Consider the following 15,487-nt stretch of genomic DNA (forward strand, 5'->3'; position numbering starts at 1 on the left):
CTGTTTACATTTAAAATGATTGAAATGGGTCAGATCATAAGGAGAGTGCCTTGATCGTTGGAGATAAAAGAGTTCATTGCACTGTAAAATATACTGTAGAGCTTGAAACTTCCAGCCCAAAAACAGCATAAAATAAAATGAAGCTGCACAAGCACAGTTCTCATGCAAATCACTCACACGGTCAAGACATTTTCACATCAACCATAGACATAACCCAGTTCTAGGTTTTGGTTGGATTATACAATAGGTAGGATTATACATTTCAGGTAGTCCTTCTCTCTCGGCAAGGACTTGCACAAATTCATGCTCTTATTCAGTAAAATGTTTGTACTCAGGGTCTCTTTGTATTTGCTGATCTGGCAACATGGGAAGTAAAGATACATTTTCAACATTTCCATCCATTTCTACCAGTTTGATCCATTCAGGCCCATTTGTGAATGTTTGAGAACATAATAGACGACCAAAATTGCATTGATAGGGTAATCAGCCAGACACAGTGCTAAGGAGGCACTGCATGCTTTCTCGTGACTGTTTTCACCTATATTTTGTTATGCTCCCTTCACATGTACACTTTTAGACCTTTATAAAGGCCTGTTAACACCAGTACAAATATCCATGACATGTACAAATGTGAAAATTCAGCGCAATAAACATTTTATTTGAATGAATAGCTGTTAATGTGTTTGTTCAGACTGACACAAACATTTCCACGTGGCTTCCACTGATTTAGAGAAAAAGAAAAAACTGGATAACCAATAAGATTTGCTTTTTTGGTCACATGCCCGGAACAGCATTGGTCTAAACAAACAAATTGCATGCTAAAATCAGACCTAATTTTCGTTCCAAACATTCATGTTGTGAACACGCCTTGAGAATACATTGAGTTCTAAGGAAGCAAAATAGACGCTGCCTCCATCTGGAAGAATTTCACCTCGTGATTTGTAATCTTTGTGTTGTTTAGTTTGTTGTATTTTTTTATTATTTTCTCATCCTGCGGTTGAGGAGGTGCTGTTTCTCCCTAGTCCTCAGAGCACAGTAAATGTGTATTCCACTTTTTACATTTATTTTTTCTTCATTTTTTTAGTGCAGGTGGAATTTGTGTCTATGCCTTTTGTGTAATTTTGCCATGGAACTTACAGGATCAAACTGCCTAGAACAACCTAATATACAAGTGTCTATATGAGTCCAGTCCACTGATAAAGACAGATGACTTTGATATGTGCTGTGTTCAGAATGTATGTGTTTTCATCTGTGTGTGTGTGGAGCATGAGTGTTGTAGGGTGATCAGTGGGTGAGCCCAGGCCGGACTGAGCATAATCCCTGCTATTAAGAATCAGCATTCAGGCGTGATCTACCTCTACAGGCTCTACTGCTGGCTCAGCTGGTGCTATCATCACACATTTAATTAACCCTACACTGCCATTCTCTCTCTCTCTCTTGTCTTTATGTCTCCTTCTCTCCTGTTCCATCCACGAACTGAATATGTCAATCAGGGAGCTTTTGATCCACCTCTGCTTTGTCTGCACTGCACCCTTTGTGTTCTCCTCACTTACATGTGGATGTCAATCCAGAGCAATAAGTGTGTCATATGTTTCTACGCCCTACCCCAGCACCCCAGACAGTCAAAGAATGTCTTGAAGGGTCGTGCTATTGTCTTGAAAAGCTATAAACTGTTGAAGTCATTAAGTCCATTTGCAGTGTGCACCGTGGGATTGAGAGATGACAGGGTCTGATGGACAGAGAGAATGAATATAGATCTGAATGATGAGAGTATTAGAGCATGAATGGAGACAAAATGAATAGACATTGACGGGTTTATCGATGGATTATGTAGTGGCTGTACTGTAATTCCATGTTCTGCTCTCTCAATCTCTAACCTTCCTCATCTTTTATTATTATGGTCTCTTTCCTGTCCACTTTCTCTTGTTCCCAGTGGAAGGAGCACATTTATAGTGCTTCTTTCTTTGTCTTTGGGAAACTCCTCTCTCTTTTTTAATATGTATGTTGTTATTTTTTACTTTTTCCTGTTGTTTCTTTCTGATTTTACCTGTATCTCTCCATCTCTCACTGTATATCACTTCTATATCTGTTGGTCCTTTGGGTGTGTTGGCATGGCCATCACCTCTGCAAAATCCTGATTTGGGCTTTGTTGTTTTATATGTCTTTGTGTGTTTGCATATCTTTGTTTTACTTCCTTTTTCTGCATGTGTTCATGTCTAGAAATAGACATCTCTAACGCACAGACATAACTGGGATATGTATGTATGTTTGGTGCATCTGTATGTATAGATGCACCAAACATCTAAAACAGAAAATACTCCCCCTCCCTCCCACCTCCCCTCCATATAACACATTATTACAAATTATCATTACAGATTATTGTCATTACAGATTATATTACCAGCATAACAATTTAAGTGGAAATTTCAGAATGTCTTAGAATTTAGTATTTACTTTTGCTTTAATGACAGCAACACTCAAACTGACAAGAACTACTACGTGTGTGTGTGTGTGTGTGTGTGTGTGTGTGTGTGTGTGTGTGTGTGTGTGTGTGTGTGTGTGTGTGTGTGTGGAGTTTTATGAGATGGGTAGGTTTTGGGGGTAGGGTTAGGGTTAGGGAATAGAATATACAGTTTGTACAGTATAAAAATCATTGTCTATGGAATGTCCCCATAAACAAGGAAACTCATCATATATGAAAGCATACCGATTAGGCCTAGAGAGAGTGGGAGAGGTTGGAGTTTGGCAGCTCTTTTCACTCTGAATCTCTCAGTCTCCCCTGGAGGTGCATGGAGTTCACTAGGGTGCAGATTTTGTATCCCTAAAGTTTTCCTGTGAATGGCCTTCTTGGCCATTGGTCTGTTTGTCTGGTTTGTTACCATTGTCTTGTCATGTTTGAAACGCTGGACACGGAAAAGGTCAGCAAGGGCTGTGGGTTTTCAGTCCTGGTGAAATGATTACAGAGCTCTGCAGTGCCGGACACTTTTTCCCACAGCCTGTAGAAAAAGGAGAGCTGGAGCTCAGCCAGATGGGATTGCTGTTAGCAAAACCATTCTCAGGGAGCCCCTCCACCCAGCGAATGAGGGAAATCTGGACCCATGACAGAGGGGAAAGTGTTTAAAACTCATGCTGCAGTGATGCTAAATTTACACAAAATGGCAGCATTTGGCAACATGTTGGAGCCTTACCATTTTCCTAAACCAAACTTATGATGAATGTCTTGTTTTTGTCTTTCTCTACTTATTTATCAACTGCCCCCTCTTCTTTCACATAAAATATATCATGCATAATCTTCAGTTTCTTATTGCATTCATTGTCACCTACCATCTTTTTATTTTGATAATGGAGCAGGCTGGAGACTTAAATTGATTTACCCCTTGTTATTAGGTCCTCAACCCTTGTCCTTGTAACACTGATTCAAAGATTCCTACAGTTCTTGCTTTGCAGACGTCAAGGATTTCCCAAAAATGTAAGGAGTTGTGAAGATCCCATTAACCCTGTGGAGTGTTTGGAATGCCTGAAATATCCAGAATTCTGTTCTGCTCCTTGTAATGAACTCGCTGACAGGAACTTTTTGTTTACTTGAATAGTTCAGGGTACATGTTTTTTAACAATTGCTTTAATACCCTAACATAATTTGATATTATTCTTCTGAACAATCAAACAAATTCCCAGAATCTTCTTATCTGTCTGTATAAAGCAACATACATTTTATTTATTTATTTTTGTGGATCTGAGGGCACAAAAAGTTTAAGAACATAAATACTCCCTTCTATTCTATTCAATTCTAATCTACACAGGTTTTACAGCTGAATGTAAAAAACATATATTTTTGGGATGCCCCATTTTTAATCTCACAAGACAATGATTTTTATCCGGACAAACTCTTTTACTGAGTTATGTACAAAATTGTTTACTATATTCTATAGGTTGAATTTTATTAAATGATTGTATTTTTTGAATGATTAATCTGTTTCTGCAATGATATAGCTTGTGACACTGATATGGCTGTAATCTTAAATACAACAACTACAGCTGTATGTGTGTGTGAGAGAGAATATGAGACGGTGTATTGATGGGTGTATTTATAGTTAGGCTATTGTGGGAGTTTTCTGAATTTCTGAATTTTTCATGAAGACACTGACAAACTGACTAGATCATGTGTCAGTATGTTGATTGTGTGTGGTTAAAATGCCACAGGGTTAGTGGTTAGATCACCATAGTCAGTTACAGTGGGATTATAGCAGAGCTAATACAGTAGTTAGTGGATATTATAGCACTATTGCATGTGTGTGTGTGTGTGTGTGTGTGTGTGTGTGTGTGTGTGTGTGTGTGTGTGTGTGTGTGTGTGTGTGTGTGTGTGCATATGCATGTGCATGTACTATGTCTGTGGTCGATAATGTAATCCTCTTTGTCACTGTGACACACAGACCGAGTTTTTATGAGACCTGGCATGCCTCTACTTTTATACGGCTGTGTGTATGGGCAAAGCTCAGCAGATGGTGCGTAATAATCATTGCAGCCATCAGGTTTAGAGGTAGACGGCAAGAAAGAGGCATGCATATCCATGTGCCTAAACACACAGTCACATACAATTCTGCACTGATCATGTAAATCCATAGACAGTTGCAGTGTTGTGTTACATTAATTTATTGATTTATATAATACCTTTTATAGATTATTTGATTGTTCTGTTCAGTAACTAAAACTTAACTCGTCTGATCCAGCTAACAAAAAAATATATTCTTTAAACGTTTTGCTAACGTTCCCATTAAGTTATGAAAATGTTATTTCTGAACGTTTTCTGAACATTCAAAACATTCAGTTTTTTAAATGTTTTAATACTTTTTTCATTACATATTTTAATTATATTTTTCATACACTTCATTATATATCATTTTGTAAGATGAGAATATTACTCTTTAATGTTCTGAAACAAGTAGTAACGTTTAAAAAACTTCTTTAAATGTTTCAGAGAGTGAAAAAAAATTCAATGAATGATATATAAATAATGTTTTTGTGCTAACATTTTGAGAACATTATTAAAGACCAGATAACTCTGAACAAACATTCTATGAACTTTACTGGAATAATGTTTATTCATAACTGAGAGAACATTGCCATAACGTTAGCTCAAGTTTTGAGAAGGTTCCCTGTTAGCTGATGAATTTCTCATCACTGCATTGTTTATTAGATTTTGGTGTTTTGCGATTGTTTATTGTGTGATTTTTATGTACTTCTATGTACTTTTTGTTTTTTTGCTGGCCATCTTGACCAGGTCTCACTGGTAGAGGAGATACTGTATCTCAACGGGACCTTCCTTTGTTTAATCAATCAATCAATCAATCAATCAATCAATCAATCAATCAATCAATCAATCAATCAATCAATCAATCAATCAATCATTAAATCAATGAATAAATAGGGCTTCATTACTGTTTCATGGCACACAGAATATTTAAAAGTGAATAATAAAAATAATAATTACCCATATGAGATGTAACTTATTTGCATTATCTTCAAATATATTTGAATGCTTCCAGTGTTAACCCCCCTGCCTGCCCTTTATCAGTCTGTTCATCATGAGTATCTAGTTAAAGGAAGAGTAAAACTGTTTTTGGCTTGTTTTTCTTCCTTCTCAGAGCTGCTCTCCATATGTGTAGTCTAGAGGCTTCTGCCCAGGGAGTTCTAATATATTTGGTAAAAGCTATCCATTAGTGTCCCATTCATCTCAATGGCAGTTGCTTGGCTGGTGTCTTCAGCCCCAAAAGTATGTGAATTGGAAACTGCTTTTGGAAACACTTTTTTGAGCCTGTCGGCTGAGCCGTAAATGCCATGTGACTTATTATTCTGGAATTTATGTCATTTTCCAACATGACTTAATGGTGTAGTTTCAGCATCAACCAGCCAGGACTGACTGCTAGAGATGACCATCCAAACCTTGACCCCTGGTTTGGCCTCTCTTGCCCTGGAGACTGTCTGTGGGCCTTACTTTTTCCATCCCGTCAGCATTTCTCCTGTTCTGATAGATGCAGAAACACACTTCCTCTTCTCTCATTCCCATGCATACAGCATACACAGTCTTTCCTGATCTCATCTCAACACCATTCCTCAGTCATTATCTGTGCATCAGGAAACTTGCCATGAAACATCAGTGGGTCACATCCTTTTAACTAGTCATTTTCTGTCCCTAGAGATTGGGTGAGATTTCCACCAAAAAAATGTATCTCCAGAATGCTTTATAATACTTATAATCATGCACAGTTGTATCAGGAACTTTGTAATTTCAGGAATGCAATCTAGACAACAAAAAGAAAAACTACAGCACATCCCAGAGTGCATTCGTGGCTGTTGATGTTTCAGGTGGTTTAACCTTTGAGTAGCCTACATTATTATAACTGTGAGCTCACTTTACAGTCTGCAGGAGTGCAAGCATACGCAAAGTTTAATTTGTACTTATTACCAAAGTTTAGGTTTGGTGAACTGTGACCTGTGAAAACATATAGCAAAGATAAATGTTTGACCAACAGACAGTGGTTCTGAATGTCAATTTTTGGCTCAGTACAGCAACACCTACCTTTGTAATTTCCATTGTTGTGGGAAAGTAGAGTGGATATTATACATTGAACATACTGCTATTTCACTTTTTTTAATTCATTAATATCAGAAGCCCTTGAATTGGGGGTTCTTATATTCATAGCATTTTCATATTCATAGCAAAGTCTAAAGTAATTTTACATAATAATAAACAGTCTGAGATATTATTTCCAGGGGCGTGTCTAGCCTTTCATCGTTACTGGGACAAAGGACCCCCATCAATATGTGCCCATATTTTGATAACTCAAGCTGCACATACAATAAAGAATAAATTACATATTATTAGGGGAAAGTATACTCAAATATTTATTCAGTAATAATCATCATCTGGAAAGTATTTATCAGAAATATTTTACTGGGGCACACCGGTATTTCACGTTCAAAGGGAAAAAGCTTCACGTTCAAAGGGAAACTCTGATCTTCCTCTCAAGAAGTTCAGCATTTCACACTATCCATATTGATGAAACATTATTCTTCCATATCTCCAAAGACTGTGGGAAGGGGTGAAGAAAATAGAAAGTTTGGACTGTGCACTATGGCAACAGCTCAAATGAGTGAGCGTTTGTATTGTTTAGTGCTGGTGAGATCATGTCTTCCGAGTGCTGTTTTTACCGCCTACTGTACATGGATCCGTCAACCATGAGGTCATTTTGTTTCCTGAAATACTTTGGCAAATATCCGAAAGAGCCGGGACGAAAAAAAAAAGAGTGAGCAAGTTGGGGTGGATTGATCCAAGAGCAGATTAAAAAAAGTTCAACTGTGGAAGGGTTAAGACAACGCCAAGAAAATGGCAGGGGTGAGGTTGTACTAGGAAATTTTTGTTTGGCTAAAACTTCTAGTCTATTTTTTCCCCTATACCTTTTTTATTTTTAATGAAAAGGACATCTGGTGTCGGCAGTGGCGTTGGAGTATTTTTAGCCTTAGCAGCGTCCTTTGCCAAGAACTTCCCTTTAGAGTAAATATTTCTTGCCCTCTGTCTGTTCATTCTCCCTTCAGCCTCAGGAGGGCTGGGTAAGCGCTTGCTAATCAAACCCAGATCCTGCCATTGGCCCCCAGCCCAGCTGATTCCAATCATCCTCCATTACACCACCATAGTTAACAGCTGCGCTGATTGGCCCGCTGGATTTTGTCTTGCACCTCGGGGCCAATTGTCTGTTTCGGTTCATGTTAAAGCAGGTGATTAGAAGCTTTGAAGTGCTAGCCATAAACTAAGGCAACATTCCCGATTATCTGCATTACAGCATAGCTCATATTCCTGCTAGACCAGCTAATGAAAAAAGCTTCACCCAGCATTCACCTTAAAACCAACCCAATAACGCCTTTAAATTCTCGCTGACTTTGTTCGCGGATGCTTTGTTCTTTGCATTGAGTTTCCATCTGGAAAGCATCAAACCCACAGCCTTACGATGGTTTAGAGTTGGAAATTCTTTCTGACGCTGAAGAGTGTTGATAAGACATGAGTGGAAGCTTAATGTGTTAATGTGAGTTCTCCATGGAGTGTTGAAACAAACAATGTGCACATCAACGTTACTGATATGATCTCATACACTCAACTGAGCAATTGATGAGTCTTGTTTGGTTTTGTTCATCTGTCAGGTCAATGAATATCCAGGTCGAGTTTTTGAAAGCGGTCATTTAGGGTGTTTTGGGAAGCCTGGGATGGCGATTTGCATTGAGCTGCTGCAATATAAAGGGATTCCGTGACAGACGCTGAATGAGGCTTCTTCATGTGTAAAAAGAGGCCTGGTCAGGGAGATCAGAAGGTTGCGAGAGGAGCACACTGACCTAGTGTTGTGTGGTAATGAATGACCAGAGGGCCTGGCTGATCTGGATCTACACTTCTAACTTTGGTGACGGAAAGTTTCCTGTCTCGATTAGATTGCACATGATTGGTGCTTTAATGTCTCTGAGGGATGGTTGGCCTCAATCAGAGGGACATTGAGGCCTGCAGACCTACTTTCTTTCCCTCATAATTATACTTTTTTTTTAACTGCTGATGTGTGTTAATGGACAGTATGGCTTGATAGAAGATTGGAGACACTTGGCTCCTCTCAGATAAGAACTGACCTTGCTATTTAGACACCGATTTCCTCCTGGGCCTGAAAGAATATGGATTGTTGATATTTTTGGAATCTCACTTACATTTGGGATTCTCAACAAAGTATATCCATGCAAACGACAGAAAGATGATTGAGCACTGCATTAATGTATATAGAAAAGAGCTTTGTGGATATTTGCATTCAGGGACCTGTTAACCAAGCTGTGCAGAAGATACTTAGCTTAGCTGTAGCATAAATGGGAACTAAAAAAATCATACACTTCTAAATGTTTTAGCATTGTACCATTAAACTGTTGAAACATAACCTTAAAAACGGAATAAATCGGCATAAAACAGAAGTTCTTCATGAATAATCTTTTCTTCCCTTTTGTGATGAGAAAAACGGCTTCTCGAATGAGAAAAAAATTTAGGGAAGGACTTGGTTTATTGGGAATAGATTAGATTGTTGCTGTCCACAAATATTGCTGTGATCTCATGTGAGTGACTGGTTGCCCCCCTGTTGTCAATAATTTGATCCCTTTAAACTCATCTTTGATCACCAAAATTACATATTTAAATGTTTTTCCTGTGAAATAAATGTCCTCATGCCTTGGAATAGTTTGAATGTAAATCTACACCTTTCCATTTAGTGTACATGGATCCATGAATATGAAAATTAGCCCTGCCTCCACGCAATCACTCAAGCTCAGAATAGCCTAACTGATCCACTCGGTCAACTTTACTGTAGTAAACGCTACACAATGGCAAGGAAATGCGATGTAAATACTGATTTAAAGGTGCTGTATGTAGGATCCAGCGGCCTCTAGCAGTGATGTTTCAGATTGCAACAACAGTGCTCGTGCGCGTGCTCAAACTCAAGAGCGCGAACTCACTACCGGCGGCCACACTGAGACTTTCAACACAACGGAGAAAGCATCACACAACATGCTGGAAACTCATGTAAACTCCCACTGCAACATTACCATAATAGGCTACTTTTATCAGCTTGACGTAGAACTAATGCTCCATGCTCGTACCATGATAACGTTACATTGACTGTATTTTGCCGACATGTGGTGTTATGTAGCATTATTTTAGTAACTATTTGTGTATCTTTCACAATCAGCAATGTCAACATAGGTCAATGAATGAAAACGAAAACGGTTAGTCAACTACTGGACAATTTCAGTGTAACAATAAGACAGTAGGAAGTAATATTACTGTACTGAACATGTCTGGAAATGTGTATTATAATCAATATGATAGTAGTGGGATGAGTGACGTTAGACAGTAGATCTAGTACATAAAATAAAAGTTACATCCTAAAGCACCTGCTTTTTGTTATCATGGAACAGTCTTTTGTATTCATTTCATGTCCTATGTATGTTATATTTTACCTTGCTATTTCAAAACGGAGGTCTCTCCATAATTCAAACGCCTTGCCGATGTTGATCCGTGTTTTCGTCCTGTGTCGATCCGATTGACGTTTGGCCTGACGAGCTTCAGCAGATATATATATATTTTTTTTTTTTATATTTATATATATATATATATATATTTGTTTTTTTTTTTGAGTTTGTGTTGGAGTCTGTGTTGGAGTCTGTGTTGTGCTGGAGGCAGGTCGTTTTTTGGTGTTATCAGACTCCATGTCGTTAGCTGCAGTGCAGTTGCAATAGACTGTAGGCTCGGGGGCGCGCATGCACGTCACATCCGGTGGATTTCGCAGAAAATCCGACCCGGAGACTTCACATAAAAATAGGAATACTGGCCTTCAGAGGTAATAGCAAAACACGAAAAGTGGATAAATGTAATGTGTGATTACAACCCCTTCACAGACGGGCAATAAAAAAAGGATTCATTTTATAAAAAAAGTTACATACAGCACCTTTAATTCAGCCATGTATGTTTGAACCAGAAACTGATTCAGAAGAAGAGTGAAAGAGTGAATTATGCAGGCTCATATACAAGTCGATGTATCAGAATGGTAATTCATTTTATGTATTGCTCTCTACGTTGGACACATAACGTTAACTAATAGTATTTTGCTTGGCTATGTTATCAAACAGCTAATAATATATTGCTAATGTTTCACAAACCTTGTTCCCGTTCGACATCTCAGTCTGCCTTCCAAAAATCTATATCCTATGCTTTGAACATCATAGAATGTCAGTGGAGAAAGGCATATAGTTCATCATAACATCCTAATAAACAACATATACATAAGTCACCCGCTATATTGGTAAATGTACCCGATTTTTCATATCAATAGAAAAATATACTGGGACAACCTGGCTTCTCTTGAGACTTTGGTCACATCATCCTTCAGAAATCATTCTGATATGCAGATTTGCTATTTGAAACATTTATTATAATTATCAATGTTGAAAACAGTTGTGCCGTTTTTACAGGATTCTTTCAAGTTAAAAAGAATATCACTTGTTTGAAAAATAAGTCTTGTGTACCATTATAAATGTCTTTACTGTCTCTTTTAATCAATTTAATGCGTCAAAAACTCAACGCTAACAGAGTTAGTTTCAACCTAAATAGTCACTATGCCCATAATGTGAACTTAATGCATCAGTTTAAGTAAGATTATAGCTGGTGCAACCCTAAACTGGACTGTATCAGTGTTCTCTGAGGATAAGTGTGAGCTCTTCCAGATGTGTCAGATGTTTTGCCTCACAGGCAATAAAATATGAGGACAGCATCATCCAGAGAGACAGCCAATCTATGTCCCTGCATGTCAGCCCACTGTCTACATGTATTAATATGTCAGTCAAAACAAAATGTCAGTCAATGCAAAATGTTTAATACTTCCAATACATTATTGTAGGTGAACATTTAGGATGATCAGTTTTAGATGTTCCAGATCTCACTCTCTGATGCTTAATGTGCAAAAGTTGTCATGCAGAATGACTTGAGTGGTGAGATCTGAGTGAGCGTGACCTGGTGTGGACTGTGATGGGAGGTACGATTCACCACTGTAGTCAGCCCAGATACTGTAATGCAAAGTGACACACACACTCTGACTCAGTGCAGCACCTCACCTTACCTTACGTGTCACTCTACAGGAATTGAGCTCAGCCAGTGGCCACTGCACTGCCACACTACCTATGTAAGCATGTGTGTGTGTTTTTTTTTTTTTGTATGTGCAAAAGCAAAATATATAACGTCACTGACTTCCATGTTAATTATTAGTATTAACGCATAAAAATAGGGTTAACACAACTTTGAATAGACTGAAAGCTGATTTGGGTAAAAGCAGAAACTGCTGAATCCATAGATGTGATGGACACTCTAAAAAATGGTGCTGTGTCAAAAAGGGACTACCTCAGCACTGGGTTGTTTTGACCCATCTTGGGTTAAATGTTTGACTGAACATGCTGGGCTGTTAAAGAATTTTGCACATTTTAAAGTTAAGGACACCAATCTGGTGTACATTGAGAGCAAAATTAGGAGTGACCAAATTAAACAGATTTTTTAATTTTATTTTTTGCATTGATTTGTACTTGGACTTTAAAGTGGACTCGAACTTCTTTTCTGTTGTGATATTTTCTCAGTCCGCATTACGTTCGCACCGGTGTTTTTAGGAATTCAAATATAATGATGATGATGATCTCTCTCTCTTTTACGTCCACATTCCCAATCCAGCACCATTGGGTTACTGATTATGAATGATTATCAATGCAAATTGGGTCAAATCGTCCCAGCTTCCTTACCCAACAGTCTCCAAAAAAAATTCATTTCATGTTTTTATGCATGTACTCCCCCTTTTATTTGTTTGATGAAATTCATGCGGTGTCAGGTTTGACGTATATTTGGTTGCCAGTGATTCTCTATGCAGTTCTTTCTGAGCATCTCAGTCTAATCAGAAGCAGTTTTTGGGGCAGAAGCTCTGAGGTACAGACGCATGCTGAGAGGGGAATCAAGGCTTGCATGAATTATGCTATTTCATGTGCTGCTGCAGTCATCATTTGTTGTCTTTCTCTTTCTTTCTGTTCGCTTTTAGGGTGCACCCTTAAACAGCACAGTACTGTTGTTTAATTATATAGTGTGTATTCATGCCTCTTTATAATAACTGCATGAGTGTCTGTGCAAATCAAGACATTTCGGTGATGTGGAGACGATATTTACCTTCATAGCTTTTCTTGTTTTGAACATTTAGGGACATTTCTTTTTAAAGTCGCAATGTAACAGAAGTAGATAATTTGTTCTGTATTGTGACATACCGTACATCCGAGTAAAATGTATTTTTGAGAAAAAAAAAAAAAGTAGGATGGGGACTTAGTTCTGTCCATCAGTTGTTGTTTTTTTACAAATCTGAATGCAAACTTGAGGTTGAGTGTAAGAAGGGTGTGTGGTTTAAGCAGACTAAAATATTGGAGAAGTCTGGCATTTGTCACCAGAAGATCGAGTTATGGTATTTTAATTCAAAATCAAGGTCTATATTTTTTTTTTTTTTTTTTTTTTTACAAAAATGAGATATGCATGGATGAATTGTTTGGAATTGGATCAATAACATGCATTTAGACAATTAGATTAGGAAATTAGAATTTCCATTCCATTTCGACTTTAAAACAACTGGGGTAAGAAATAGTAAACCAAGGAACATTTAACAAACATAAGAATTACTATCTTCAATAATTTTGCTTCTCATATTATATTGTCTTGCTTTAAGGATATCAAAATCCTTTTTTTTTTCTATAAGAAAACAAAATGAAAATTATGGTCATTTTAACATGCTTCAGTGTTTAATCCCGTCTTCAGTCTCACTTGGATGTCCCGCAATAATGTTAACACCCCCAACCCTGGCACACTGGATCGGCTGAAATGAATCTTTTGTCCTCAGACTGATTTTGGCAGTACTGCCTAAGGAAATGAATTTGCCTCGGTTATGGGATACAAAACAAATTAATGAGTGGCTTTAATATGAAATTTGGTTGACATTTTATTAGCGTAGTGTGTAAATTTCAGCCCTGGCCTGTACCCCATACTCTAATCTATGGAATGACCTGCACAGAGGCATCATCAAAGGCATAAAATCTCTACATGTCAGTTATGTTATATTATCTTCACTGAACCCTCTGGTGCTGTTTGGCCATTTTTATTTGAATTGTTTACTTCATCAGAATAGTATGAAACTTGGTCAAGTTTTTGGCACTTGCTATGTGAACACACGCACACACACACACACACACACACACACACACACACACACACACACACACACACACACACACACACACACAAATCATGGACATGATTCGAAAAGATAAATATTCACACTTGTACTGTTAGCATTACTGTCAAAAATGACCGCATTGGAAACAAATGGGAAGCGAATTTCATCTAGTGGAAATGTTTGGTACTGCTCCCAAACAAAATCTTTATTTTTTGAAAGCTCATTTTTTGAGATATCTAACTCAAATTTAGAGCACAACTTGTTTTTAGATATACAGTTTTAGAGTAAAACATATACAGTATATTTCATATACAATTTAGTTTCACTTTTTTATACTTTTTTTCACTTCAGCAATAATCTTCTTTCTGCAGAAAAGAAAGAGTGGTTTCCAAAGTTGTTAATAGATTATAAATGTGGATCATAACTATTTCATAAATACAATTTAGTACAAATAATATACTTCCCCTAAAAATACAAAATATAAAATAAAATAAAAAAAACATTTGCGAACTAAAATATAGTACATTAATTTCACTGAAATAAATAAAAATAAAGAATTGGTCATTTGTGCCCGCCAAGCAAGCTGCACAGAGAATAAACTTCTTCTTCTTTCTTTTTTTTTAGAGTACTATTTATGTGTTTTATTTTTGTTATTGTATTTTCTTGTACAGTATATTTTGTGTAACCGGGGCTTCAGATGTCCACGAATGTCTGATGCAAAGGGACACAGACTATCCTGGGAACTAGGCCATCTTGTGTGGTTTACACTACTGGGCTTACTGTAAACATACAAACAAACAAACAAACAAAGAAGCCCCCACTATACTCCATTTGACCCTTGGGATCCAGTTCTTCATAATCGGTAGTTCTTAATGTGACCTGTATTTGAGTCCTGGTGTCCCTACATTAACTCATACTGTGTATACTGTGCTTCCATTTCTTCCATAATCAAACAGAATCACTTATAATCTGCAAATGATGATCATCCGATCATTGTCTGTGTTCAGTGTAAATTACTATAAAAAGCCCCTTTAGTATTTTCTCATATATGAGTTGAATACACAAAGTATTAGTGTTCATGCAGTTGCATAACAGTGAAACCTTGTGTGTTTGTGTGAGAGCATGTCTGCATTATATGAATGGTGCAAAGAGAAGAAAACTGGCAGGTAAAAATCCTTGAGCAGATTGCATGTCTCCAGTTGCTATGGCAAAGCATGAAGGGCATAAAGCTATGGCTATGGAGCAAGGTACAGGAAACACTTTCGTATGGTGTATTTGCATCAAGTGGAAATGAAAATAGCACTATTGCCTCATTGAGGTTAACTGATAGTCCATGAAATATGAGCTTGATGTGATTTATAAGCTCAGTTCTCCCTCACTGAATGATTAAATGGATTTGAGGGTCTAATAATAATACTAATGTAAAATAAAGGTCATTTGTTACCCTTCTAAGTACTGGAATTGTTCTGTTCATGATCATTATGATATAGCTAGTTTGATGTCTGTCAGAATCCCTGTGTGTAACTATCTGTTGTTTTGATTTAGATACATATTAAAGCACCTGTGTTATTAGCAGAAAAAAAATATTGTATGTCAAAGGTTAGGTCTGGTGAAATGAGAGGAGGAATGTTCTGGAGAGGTGCGGGCTGGTCTGTGGGGGGGTTGAGGCC

General features: G+C 37.5%; 1 protein-coding gene across 9 annotated transcripts in view; it reads left to right on the plus strand.

The window, feature by feature from the left end:
- The window catches only part of mtss1lb (MTSS I-BAR domain containing 2b), a 72,196-nt gene that overhangs the window by 35,493 nt on the left and 21,216 nt on the right, over positions 1 to 15,487 (plus strand). The gene's annotated exons all lie outside the window — the stretch shown is intronic.

Source organism: Scardinius erythrophthalmus (genome assembly GCF_964197995.2).
Source record: "Scardinius erythrophthalmus genome assembly, chromosome: 2".
In the NCBI taxonomy this organism is placed as follows: domain Eukaryota; kingdom Metazoa; phylum Chordata; class Actinopteri; order Cypriniformes; family Leuciscidae; genus Scardinius; species Scardinius erythrophthalmus.